Genomic DNA, 13427 nt, shown 5'->3' with positions numbered 1-13427 from the left:
GAAAAAGAGACACTGAAGTGTGCAAAAAGGTACCATTAAATTAATTCAGTTTATTTTTAAGATCCTTGGGGTCTAGTTATTTTTATCACAAATGCTAACAAGTTCTTTGGCTGATTTCCTAGATTATTAGGAGCTGTGAATTAAGGGGGGTGGTGGGGGGAGAGCTTCCAGAGCTGGATCAGGAGCAAGTAGTGGCAGCTGGTTGCAGACGAGGCAGAAGAACATATGACAGAAAAAGCATCTGGAGCCATCTAGTATCCGGGCATCTTTGTGCCACGAACCAGTACAATAACAGATGCTTTCAATCAGCGCCTGAGTCAGACAAAGGTTAAAGGACGTTCTGTGCATGCTATTTCAAGAGGGAGAAAAATATTGAATGCCTTTCAAAAGGCTTTTTGTGTGTGTGTGTGTGTGTATGTATGTATGCAAAATGATTCAAATGCAAAAGCAAGTTTAAGCTTTACGGAGTTGAGTTATTTGGGGAATTCACTTAAACGACAATGACAGCAAACGACTGGGAAAAATATCGCCTTTGATTGTAACTAACACATAATAACACTAAATTCTGCGGTAAAAATAATATACAATAAAAATTCTATTTATAAATTAAAGGCAAGAACAAAAGAGAAAGCCAAGCTCCCATCATTGAGGGACGAGGGTTGGAACTAAAGGCAGCTTTGAGAACTGCTTAAACAAAAGCATGGCCGTGAGACTAAGAGGGGACGGTCTCGATAAGTCAATTATTATTCCTGGATAGGTTTAAAATGCAGCAAAGGGGCTGGAAAGATGGCTCGGTTGGCAAAGTGCCTGCCATGGAAGCATGGGGACCTGCATTTGGATCCCCAGCCCCCATGTGGCAGTTGTGTGCGGTCACATACATCTCTAACCCAAGCGCTGGGAGGAGCAGAGGCAGGCAGATCCCTGGTCAGCCAGTCTAGCCAATCAGTATACTGAGAAGACATGAACCAGGGAGGTGTTTGGAAAGGTCTAACTATGTTTCTGTTTCTTTTCTTATTTCTTTTGTATCTTTCTTTTTTTTTAAAGATTTATTTATTTATTTATTATGTATACAGAAGAGGGCGCCAGATCTCATTACAGATGGTTGTGAGCCACCATGTGGTTGCTGGGAATTGAACTCAGGACCTCTGGAAGAGCAGTCGATGGTCTTAACCTCTGAACCATCTCTCCAGCCCCTTGGTTCATTTTTTAAAATTTATTTATTTTTATTTTATGTGCATTGGCATTTTGCCTGAATGTACGTCTGTGTGAGAGTGTCGGATCTTGGAGTTATAGGCAGTTGTTAGCTGCCATGTGGGTGCTGGGAATTGAACCTGGGTCCTCTGGAAGAGCAGTCGGTGCTCTTAACCACTGAGCCATCTCTCCAGCCCCCTCTTGGTTCATTTTTAATACTGGAAAGCCACGGCTGGAGTATAGCTTCAGAGGTTGAGTTTTGCCTAGCATGCAATAAGGCCCTGGGTTTAATCCTGAGCAAGATTCACAAGGGCAGAGTCTATGTCTCTTCCACCTCGAATTGTGAATTCAGCACCTAGGACAGTGTCTGACCAACCAGAGGTTCTTACCAGTTGGGTAATACCGCCTGATTTAACAACAGTAGAGTCTTACTGCTGAAGACATCTATTGTTTCTTTACCTGGATATTCAGTGTAAGGGTTTCCAGCATGCATCCTCCACTTATGTGGTGGTTTGCAGCAACTGAGATTCTTCATAGTTTGGCCTCACCATTCCCAAGGCATTTGCCCTTCTCAGTGTTCAGCCATCAAATGAGAAAAGTGTGAAGGAAGTACACCTGCATCTTGAAAGTTGTGTCTTAAGAATGACACAATACACCTCCACATGCATCTCACTGGTGAAAACTACCCATTCAGTCACAGGGCAGCCATAGGCGGGAAGAACTGTGTCTCTGACCTGACAGCTACTTCGCAAAAACCATTCCACAGTATGGAAAGTGAACAGATACTAGTGGGCAGTTATCTCTCTCTGCCACAGTGCTTAAACACTTACTGTATGTGTATGAATGTTTGAAGAAGGTCTCTGGGACTTCCTAGTTCTTTATAAATGTAACAGCAGGCAAATCTCAGGGAGTGGAGCTTGAATACAGCCCACCCAATCACTGATGGCTCTGTTGATATTTACCTTATGCTACAGCAAGCTGGAGTACCAGGTAGCAGTGTGTCCTCTGTCAGATGGGCCACCTGAAGCCAAAAAAAAAAAATATTTAGCAGAGTTGGAATCCTTGCACAGAGGTCCTGAGAGGCCACTGCATGGTACTGTGAAGGTGACACCTAAGTTGCAATGGAGACCCAGGATACTAGAGAGGTAAGAGTCATGAGCTGTCCACCCAAGAAAGCCTCACACATGAAGTGGGGCCAGTGAGAGAAAGAGAGAGACTCTGTGTTACGGCAGCAACAGTGAAGGGTCGGAGTTACCTAAGCCCTTTGGAACAGAGATGCATCCGTTCCAAGTCTCAGCTGCCAGACATGAAACCACAGGGTTTGGTGTCTGCTCCGCCAGGTTTGGGTTTTCCTTTGATCAGATCTTTCCCTGCTACGTCCCCATTCTTTCTTTTTGGAATGTGAATGTATACTCTGTGTGTGTTGGAAGTACACAGTTTGGGTTTTGATTTTACAGAGTGTCTCAGAATAGACTCGGAAATTTTGAGTTTTAAACGGTGTTGGCATTTTGTGTTGGGGATCTCCAGCTCCGGGCCTCATTCCATACCCCACCCTCAGTGGGCCAAGCCCCAGCTCCCTGGAGCTGTGCTCTCCAGACCCCACCCAGAGAAAGCTGGCCAAGGAGCGGCTCCATCCCTGGAGGTCTGGCCCATAGACTTCCCCTCGAGGTTTCCCCTCTTTCCAGGGACAACCTGGGAATGTTTTGCTCAGATTAAACCTGGATTGACTCACTCACTCTGATCTGACTTATTGCATCGGCAGAGTTAGTCCCTACTGGGGGATTATTACTTATCTCTTTGGAAGTTGGACAAGATGCATTTTGCAACAAGAAATGACTACAAGTGTCGGGGTAAAAGGTGGAATGTTGCAGTCTGAATGTGAAGTGTCCCCGTAGGCTCATGTATTTGAAGCCTTGCTATTCAGCTGGTACCCTGGTGGGAAGCTTGTTCCGCATGAGGAGATGGAGTCATGCTGTGGAAAGTGTTATCACTGAAAGCAAATGCTGAGGCTTTGCAGCCCAGCTCCATTTCCTGTTCACCCTTTGCTTCCTCGGTGTGGGTGAATTATGACCAGCCAGCTTCTCTCTCCTGCTACCGTTCCTTCTCTATCTATTGCCATGGCTTCCTTACCATGATCAACTGCGTCCTGCTGGAACTGCAGCCAGATGAAACCCGTTCTCCCTGAAGTTGCTTTTGACAGGGTGTTTTTTATCACAGCAACAGAAAAGTACCCAAGACACCCTTCTACCGGACATAACTAAAATCCAGATCTGCAAAGTCTATTAAACAGTCCTCGGATATTGGGTATCAGGCAGTGGGGGGCAGTGACCTTGACAGAGGTCCATAACCACCCTAGCTTGCTGTCTGCACAGAGTTTCTAGGTCATCTCAAGGAGGAAGAATGAGGGCTAAGCCTGAGTGTCTTCCTCCTTGGAAGAGACAAAGTCTAGGGAGGCCAAGGTAGCTAGAGTTTGCAGGGCAAAGTACCAGAGGAGACAGTACTGTAAAAGAGATAGCGCTAGGAATCTGCAAGTCACCCCCACACGCTCAGCTGAGTGCCAATCAGTGCCTATGACTAAGAGAAGAACCACATGCTGGGAGAGAGGCACCAGTTTTCAAAGCTCACACAGAGACAGGAATAGTTTAAGTCTGTGCTGAACAGAATGAAAAATCCTAACATTCATGGACCTCTTAGAAGTGGGGAAACATTAGCTCCAGATGGAAGTGGATTTTGGTCCTTATAGCAAAGCCTAAACATATGAAAGATCAAACTGTTTATAAGAGATTTAGCTGCATATAAGAATAAAGCTAAAAAAATTTATAGAAATACAAAAAAATACAGCACATAAGATAAATTTACAATGTCAAGTGTTTAACTTAAAATTATGAAAATATAAAGAGTAGGTGAGGAAAATATGAGCCATAATGAAGGATGCAACCAATCAATAGAATTAGGCTTAGAAATCTCACAGACAATAAAATTAGTATATAGAAATGTTAAAAAACAGATGGGCAAAGGAGCCTCCTTAGGGATGTGGAGGAAGGTAATACAGAGGGAGGTGGATAGAGGGTAAAGGGGAATCGCAAAATGCAAGTGGGATGGGGACGTGGGAAGGGGGGATCCTTAGGGAAGAGGAGGGAGGTAAATACAGGAGAAAGAGGGAGATGGGTAAAATAATAATAAGAATGTCTGAAAAAGAAACAAGGACTTATACTATTGACTAAAAAATTAGAATGCATGTAATTCAGTATATAAATACACATAAATAGTCTTAACAAACTTTTTTCATCTGAGCTGGCAATGCTCCCTCCAAGAGCCAAAGACCACCTAACGAAAACCCCACTACCAGACATAAGAAACCCTCTTTTGAGTTGTTGGCCAGGACCGTCTAAGAGATTTCCCTAAGCACAACAGCCTCCTCCTGCTGCCATTGGTTACCCCCAGAGGTGGGAGGTAAGTCCCTGTTGCCAAAGATGCTATGCCCGTTCGAAACAGGGCCCAGAGAACCTTGAGCTGAAACTGCCCTGAGTGCCCCCTCCCTGAGGACTAGCTTTCATGGTATCAGAGGTGCTATGCAAGCTTCTGAATGGAGGAAACCCACAGTCCTGCCCAGCTATTATGCCTTTGAACCACATCAGTGACCAACATGGCCCAATAACCCTGTAGGTTCAGTGATGGAGCACTGTGGAAAACAGCAGCTTTCTAACTGAACTTAAGATGTGCTCAACAAGGGGGATGCCATGCCTGGTAATGGAAACCTACCTAACTAGTCAGAGCTGGTGAAATCACGGTTAGTGGAGGAGAATCTACAACCACCAATTTACTAACCCAGTGTAAACCCTAACAACAATCTATAAACATTCTCTTCATACCCACAAATAAGTGTAGTCTCCACTCTCATCTGCTGCAAGCCACAATAATATATTAGAGATTCAGCTGTATATAATAAAGCTATACCTAGAAAGGTCAAGGAACTTTTCTAGAGGGAAGCCATTTATCAGGGAATATTTGGTGTTATTCAGCTTTTAATATATCAGCTGTCTTCTGCTATGAAATTCTTGTGTGCTCATATACTACTAGGCCATATGGCAAACAGTATAAGCTTTCTTAGACCTACTGCTGATCTACTGGGTAAACACTCCTACAGAGCCTAGGAGACAGTCAGACTGTAGATGTATAGCTTTGTTTCTTGTGCAAATGAAGCTCAGACCATCCCTTTCCTTCAGGCCTAGTGGTATTCCTGAGCTATTGACTCAAGACAAGTTTTCTGTATAACCAGGTGCAGTAAAGACTGAAGCAGAATTCCTGGTCTGGTCAGAGTTGTGTGGCCGAAGAGAACAAGGCAGAGTTTCTGTAGATGAGAAGGCAGACTGGTTCGGGCCGAGGAGTGAGGAGCAAGGAAAAGTTTTGCAGACTGTAGGTGGATTGGAATCAGGTCAGGAGAGGAGAAGAGGAAGGAAAGATGGAGGACAAAGGAACAGAGGATGAAGATAAGATGGAGAGTATAAGAGCTTAGTTATTACTAGGGCTTGAGAGGACAGAAAAAGAAGGGACAGAGAGAAACTGAGTGTCAGAATGGAACTGAAGCTGTGTAGATAGAAGTTTGTTATAGAGAAATAAAGTAAATGGGCGAAAAGGTATGGTGGACATAGATTCTTTTCCCTCAGATAACCCCATGCCGGACATAGCATCTTCCCCAGGACTTTGAGAAGGATTTTCTCAGGGCAGGCCCCAGAAAAAATTCCAATACTCATCAAGGAAACTTCTCTTTGCAACAGATAGAGACTGTTATAGAAAACCACAACCAATCAAAATGCAGCGTTGCAGAGCCCAGTCCCAGTGGTAGATACATCTACAAAATACTCATGCACCTAAGGCTAAGCATACATCATACACACAATAAAGTAAAATAAAATTCTAGATGTAATTACTGTGCTTGAGATGAAAATGCATTGCATGAACTTAACAGCAGATTGGAAATTGAGGAAGAAAATATGAGTGAACCTGAATAGAGACCATTCAAAATGAAACCTAGAGAGAAAGAGGCAGAAGAACAAAATAAACAGAATGCCAGAAAAGGGGCAACACACTTTACTAGACTAATGTCTGTATAAGTAAAGTTTCTGGAGGAGGGCGTGAAGGGACAAAATAAATACTTGAATAATAATGTTTGAAAGTGTATGAATCAGCTGAAAACTGTAAACCCATAGAGCAAAGAAACTCCATGAATGCCCAGCACAAGCCATAAACGGAAGAACACCCAAAAACATGGTGGTCAACCACTTAATGACGCTGACATATTGAGCAGATTAAGCACATTAATAATAACCTCTGAGTCACCCACGCTGTGCCCTGGAAAGAAAGCAAAGCCTTTCTCCTTGGAGTCATTTAACCAAGAGTGAGCCCCGATTTGAGTTCTCTGCCTCGATTTCCCTGTGACTTCTCTCCTTCCCTGTCTGTCTGCTGTATAAGTCCAAATCTGTGCCGGCCTGAGTGCTGACTTGTCAATCTGTCCTTACGTCTGTCTACGTGAATGTGTCTGTGTGTATGTCTGTTCCTAGCAAAGGGCTTGGCTCTCTCTTTCTTTTATTGAACAGCACAGACATCATCACATAGGGAAGGAATGAGAAATACTTTATAGAAATCTTTAACAGGACTTTATAAGGGATGAAGTCACTGGTTCCAACTGACTCAGATAACACACAGTATCACAAAAATCATTGTTTATCAAGCAATATACATGGACTGCTTTCATCATTTATGGTGGATATTAATTTATAAGGCTACTCCCAGCCTATTTGTTGTTTCCAGCAAATGATAGAATAACACACAAGCAAACACTGCATTACTCTCGGATCAGAGGCATGGAAGAGTAGATAAGATTACAGCTATGAATTATCTTAGGTTGTAAACTTTGATTACAAGGGAAATCCAAAACAAGCAAGGTTGTTTATTATATTGCTCTCTCTCTCTCTCTCTCTCTCTCTCTCTCTCTCTCTCTCTCTCTCTCTCTCTCTTTTGGTTTTTAGAGACAGGGTTTCTCTGTGTAGCTTTGTGCCTTTCCTGGAACTCACTTTGGAGACCAGGCTGGCCTTGAACTCACAGAGATCCGCCTGCCTCTGCCTCCCAAGTGCTGGGATTAAAGGCATGTGCCACCACTACCCGGCCTTACATTGTTATCTTAAAAGCAGGTTAAACGAACAGGCCGAGCACATAGTAGGACAGTAGTCTTAAGTCTTAACCGACCTCAAGGTGTATTTTAACTTTAGCTGTGAGTTCCAGAAAATGTTCCAGTCTCTTAGACCGTAAGAGACATTTTTATCACAATGTATTGCCACATTATGTCCCTGGACAAGACTGACCTATCAATCAGTCTTGGAATTTTCCCTTTGGCCAAAGCTTGACTGAACTAAAGACACAGTAGCCCTGGAACTTTGCCAACGTTTGCCAAGTTTCACGTCCACACCACTACGGACTCTAAGACAACCTTTGACGCCGACACGTGGCTTCCAGCAATAGGCTGAAGCCACTGTCGCCTGCTGCCCTTAGGTGACCTGCCATTGGCTGTTCGGGCTTGTTTTCTTTGCCTGCCCGGCACTGTGATGGATCTCTTGAATTCTAATCCATGCTTACATCCTTGCACAACCTGCTTTTCACAATCCATTTGGACAGGATTTTCTGGCTTTGGCTCTCAGCACTTTTCTCTTGACACGATTTGACAAGAACCCTTTGTCCCAGATCTCCGGACTCATTTACAACAGACTTAACCATTCACCTTTTCTACTAGCTTTCCTGTGAAAAATTTTCCAGAAATGACTTAAAAATCCTGACTGTGTATCCACATTCTAAACAATGCCTCGATCCACTTGACTGCCCTGATGGGTTCATCAAGCTGAGAGCTGAGATTTCCAGTTGCACCTTCTTTTATAAACTAGAAGCCTGAATTGAAATACAGATTCTCTCACATCAAATATGACTTACGAGAATTAAGTATGTATGCTTGCTACCCCAGTCCACATGGAGCAGGAACCAACAGTAACGGCATTTTGGTGCAAGATGGATGAAGCACTTTTGGGGTGCCTTTTGTGGTTTTTGAATGCATTCTTCTAGTATTGTCAGTAAAAACAATCCACCCACACACTCTGGTTTATGACCATATTGTTCTTTATTAAAAGAACTCAGATATGTGCCAGCTACCCACCATGCTTACACATCTGTAGAAAGTCCCCGCATAGTGGCCTGTATGCAAAACCCAGAAACGAACCACTGCCTTGCTGCCTTAGTAGTCGCAAAGGAAGCTCCAGTCGAAGAAGTCCTGGAACAGAATCTTACTCTTTTTTTTTTGTTTTTGTTTTTTTGCTTTTCAAGACAGGGTTTCTCTGTGTAGCTTTGCGCCTTTCCTGGAACTCACTTGGTAGTCCAGGCTGGCCTCGAACTCACAGAGATCCGCCTGGCTCTGCCTCCCGAGTGCTGGGATTAAAGGCGTGCGCCACCACCGCCCGGCCCAGAATCTTACTCTTTTTTTTTTTTTTTTTTTTTTTTGGTTTTTCGAGACAGGGTTTCTCTGTGTAGCTTTGCGCCTTTCCTGGAACTCACTTGGTAGTCCAGGCTGGCCTCGAACTCACAGAGATCCGCCTGGCTCTGCCTCCCGAGTGCTGGGATTAAAGGCGTGCGCCACCACCGCCCGGCCAGAATCTTACTCTTATTTGGTGAGTTTCGCTACCCAGGGTGAGTGAGAAAGAAGGGGTTAGAAATGAACATGAGCCAAGCCAAGCGGTGGGGGTGCACGCCTTTAATCCCAGCACTCGGGAGGCAGAGGCAGGCGGATCTCTGAGTTCTAGGCCAGCCTGGTCTACACAGCGAGTTCCAGGACAGCCAGGACTACACAGAGAAACCCTGTCTTGAGAAGCCAAAAAAAATTTAAAAAAAGAAAAGGAAAAAAAAAAGAAATAAACATGGAATTCTCTGGCCTGCGCCTCAAGGAGCTCACAGTCTAGAGGTAAGAGAACAGCGGAGCACAGCGAAATGGGAACAACCATAAATTAAGTCCAAGTATGGCAATAAGGGTGAGAAGAGGTGGGACTTCAACATTTATGGCAGGAATCAGGTCCCACTAAAGTGAAGAGGGGGTGGGGAGGCAGCCAGTCACCGGGTGTTGAGCGTTGGCACTTGGTGGTGCTGTAGTTCCGTCTCTATGGTTTCTGGCTTAGCAAGCAGATGGCTCACTATCTCTTGCAGCCTATGGAGGCCACAGGCCCTTGAGCAAAGACAAGGCTGCCAGAAAATCTGCATGACCAGGGCATCTCTACCCCATTGCCAGTCAGCCATGGGTGTCCTCTCATTTCTCAACAGTCTGCATACATAGCTAATTGGCTTTAGTATGTTTTAGAGTTATACATCCCATTGTGCTCTTTCTTGTTCTGACTACAAATAGATTGACCTGCAAAGATAATGGAAGGGGGAAAGGATGATATCAAAAGGAGAGGGAATCAATGCATCATTGGGGTATTACCAATTGTTTGACCAGATGGAGTTTTCTAAACCAGAAGTGGTAGCCCAAGCCTGTGATCTCACCAACTGGGAGGCCAAGGAAGGAAGACAGTGAGTGGTGAGTTCAAATTCAGCCTCAGCTACTCAGGGAGCTGCGGTATGAAAAAATAAAGATTGATGTAAATGCAACGGAAAAGAAACACTATTTTTTTTTTTTTTTGGAAACACTGTATTTTTTAAAAAAAGATTTAATAGTTTACAGGCCAGAAGAGAATACCAGATCGCATTACAGATGGTTGAGAGCCACCATGTGGTTGCTGGGAATTGAACTCAGGACCTCTGAAAGAGCAGCCAGGGCTCTTAACTGCTGAGCCGTCTTTCCAGGATCAGGAGTTTAGGGTCATCCTTGGCTACATAGCAAGTTTGAGGCCAGCTGGGCTACATGAGATCTTGTCTCAGTCTTCTACCCCTCACTCCCCCCACCAACAACCGAACCTCAAAGCCCAGTTCAGGCCTCGAGCCTATCACCCTAAAACTTGGGCGGTTGAGACAATGGAGCTTGAGACAAGCCTGGACTCTGTTTCACAGGAAGGAGGAAAGCGAAGAGAGAAGAAAGAAGAAAGAAAAAGAAGAAGTGGGGGGAGAGAAGAGAAGAATAGTGAAAAGTGGGGAGAGGAAAGGGGGGAGGGAAGAGGAAAGGGGGAGGGGAAGAGGAAAGGGGAAGGGGAAGAGGAAAGGGGGAGGGGAAGAGGAAAGGGGGAGGGGAAGAGGAAAGGGGGAGGGGAAGAGGAAGAGTCATCAAATTTCCCTGAGTCAAACCACAATTTCAGATTCATGTTCCTGGAAAAGACTGGTTGATAAAAGATACTTGGTGTGGAGATAATTTCTCTGAGGCTCACTAGGTAGCACAAATCCCACCAATAGTATCACAGGAAAGAGAGAGAGAGAGTAACAGCCTTGCACTGGAGTGCAAATGTCCAGAGAAGACAGATATGCCTGTTCATTGATGTGTCCCAAGAGCAGTGAATAATGCTGGCATATGTGAAGTGCTCGGTGAACATCTGTGAAATGAATGAGCGAAGTTCCAGGAAATGGTGCTGAAATGTTAGCTTCTGTTCCAGTAGGAATTCCAGGGAGTCTCCTGGATTCTGAGGTTGGAAGAAGTTGGGCACGTGTGCCCCACTATTTGCATCTCAGTTTCTGTTTCTGATAATCTGGAAAACTCAAAAAACAGCAGAGCTGACAAGGTAGCTCAGTAGTTAGAGGCGCTTTCTGCAAATCCTGAGTTCCCTTTCCAGGACCCCTGGGAGAAATGACCCTCGAAAGTGAGCTCCACACAGTTCTGTCTGACACATGCACACACACACACACAACACTACTATTACTACTACTACCTCCAACAAAGAACAGCATGTTAAAAGAGAAATTTTTATTTTATGCTGTGGATGGAGTCATTGGCTGGAGTTAGCATAAACTGTTCTAGACCTATGATGGCCAGTGATTTTTAGCTTTAATGAGAAGGGGGGAGTTATATCATGTGTCATTGTCTAGGCCTGGCTTAGTTGTAATGTCCTTGCCATTGGATTGAAAAAAAAATTCTTCCTTAGCCAGGCAGTGGTGGCACATGCCTTTAATCCCAGCACTTGGGAGGCAGAGGCAAAGAGATCTCTGAGTTCAAGGCCATCCTGGTCTATAGAGTGAGTTACAGGACAGCCAGTCTATACCTACACAAAGAAACCCTGCCTCAAAACAAACAAACAAAAAAGAAAGAAAGAAAGAAAGAAAGAAAGAAAGAAAGAAAGAAAGAAAGAAAGAAAGAAAGAAAGAAAGAGAAGAAGAAATGCTCCCTGACTCTGACTCTGCAATCTATGCCCAAGTCATCACCACAGGCCCTTGCGATCTTATGTATAGTCACTAATTCAGTGAATTCCCCAATGTTAGATACAGAGTTGCAAATTTCTTCTCACTGAAAATTATGTAGTGTTTAGAGGCTACATTTTGGTTTCTGATGGTGTCTCGTCTGATTATACTATCCAGTTTTAAGCATTTATGTCCTTATCGGGCCCTCATGCTGCCGTGTTTGGCTACTCTCACATGGAGTCTCAGGTCCAGGTGACACCCTGAATCTTCCTTAGCAAGGTGGCTTCATCTGTGCTGACAGAGGCACTATTTTTAGGACTGTATTGCTATGGTTACTGTGAACCACGGAGTTGGCCTTCAGGATTACATCCCTGAACAGTTAGTGTTTGCCATGGAAATTTTGAAATAAGATCATTCAAAATTTAAATATATATGTATATATTTAGTACAAGAACTGTAATCATACAAAACATTCGATCAAGTGTGTGATTCAATTAGATAATTAAAAGGTTTTTTAACCTCCTTGTTACTCTAAAAAAAAAGCTTGAGTAATATATTTTTAAAAAGATGTTTGATTGATTGATTATCAAATCAGCAAAAAAAAAAAAATCAGCTGCTTTTCTTATTTCCAAATTCAGCTGCAACCGAGTAATTAAATATAAAGTCATGCAGACAGAGGTGGCATCTGCCTTTAATACCAGCACTGGGGAAGCAGAGGCAGGCAGATCTCTGTGAGTTCAAGGCCAGCCTGGTCTATAGAGCAAGTTTCAGGACAGCCAGGGCGGTTATACAGAGAAACTCTGTCTCAAAAAACAAAAATAAATAAAAAGTCACGACACATTTATAGTGAATATTAAACTCTTTCTTTATTAACTTACATGAGTTATACTGCTTGTATAACTTATAAAGGCCTAAACACAGAGTATTTTCTTTTAGACATAATTTGTCTTGAGGAGCTTGGTTTGGTCTATGACTAAGAATTATTCTTTCAGGGTTTTTTTCTTTTCTTTTCTTTTCTTTTTTGAGACAGGATTTCTCTGTATAACAGCCCTGGCTGTCCTGGAACTCGCTCTGTAGACCAGGCTGGCCTCTGCTTCCCAAGTGCTGGGATTAAAGGTGTGTGCCACCACTACCTGGCTTTCCTTCAGTTTTAAAATAAAGCATGACAATATATGATATTTCAAATGACACAAGACTCGATTTACATCTTAAGTGTACATAATGTTCTTATTTTGCAATGTGCACTCCCAGAAACAGAAGTCTTTAGTAACAGCTATAATTCTTTCCAGTTAGTTTTGTAACTTGTGGGCAATTTCAAAAGAATTACTTCATTCTGTTGCATGTGAGATTAAACAGAAACACACATAGGTCTTGAAATACGGGATTTCTTTCTTTCTTCCTTCCTTCCTTCCTTCCTTCCTTCCTTCCTTCCTTCCTTCCTTCCTTCCTTTCTTTCTTTCTTTCTTTCTTTCTTTTTACTAGTAAGGCCCTGTTTAACATTGCTCATACATAGCAAAGGTAATTCATTCTAATAGAGTCTAAAACATTAACAATCTTTAAATGAGTTCATATTTTATAAGTTAATGTTATCATAAATGTATATGAAAACACATAAATGTAGAAATGGAAGGCAAGATAGAGATGAAGTGTGGTTTTTCTAATCCTGCTGATTCTGTGCTGCTGTTGGCTAAGTTACCAAATCAGTACACTCGTGGGGCAAGGTCCCCTGTACTGACAGCTGGTCCAAGTCCATGTTTCTGTCCTCTAGATACTTTGGAGGGGAGGAAGTGGTTTTCCCCGTGATGAGACCTCACACACAACGCTGCTGACAGATAGCTGTGGTATTTTCTCGTTTGCTTTTCCTTGTGTTATTGGTATCAGCTTCA

This window comes from Peromyscus californicus, unplaced genomic scaffold (assembly GCF_007827085.1).
Source record: "Peromyscus californicus insignis strain IS unplaced genomic scaffold, ASM782708v3 Scaffold_21__1_contigs__length_65335640, whole genome shotgun sequence".
In the NCBI taxonomy this organism is placed as follows: Eukaryota; Metazoa; Chordata; class Mammalia; order Rodentia; family Cricetidae; genus Peromyscus; species Peromyscus californicus.
The sequence above is the reverse complement of the archived record's forward strand: the minus strand, read 5'-3'. Positions refer to the sequence as shown.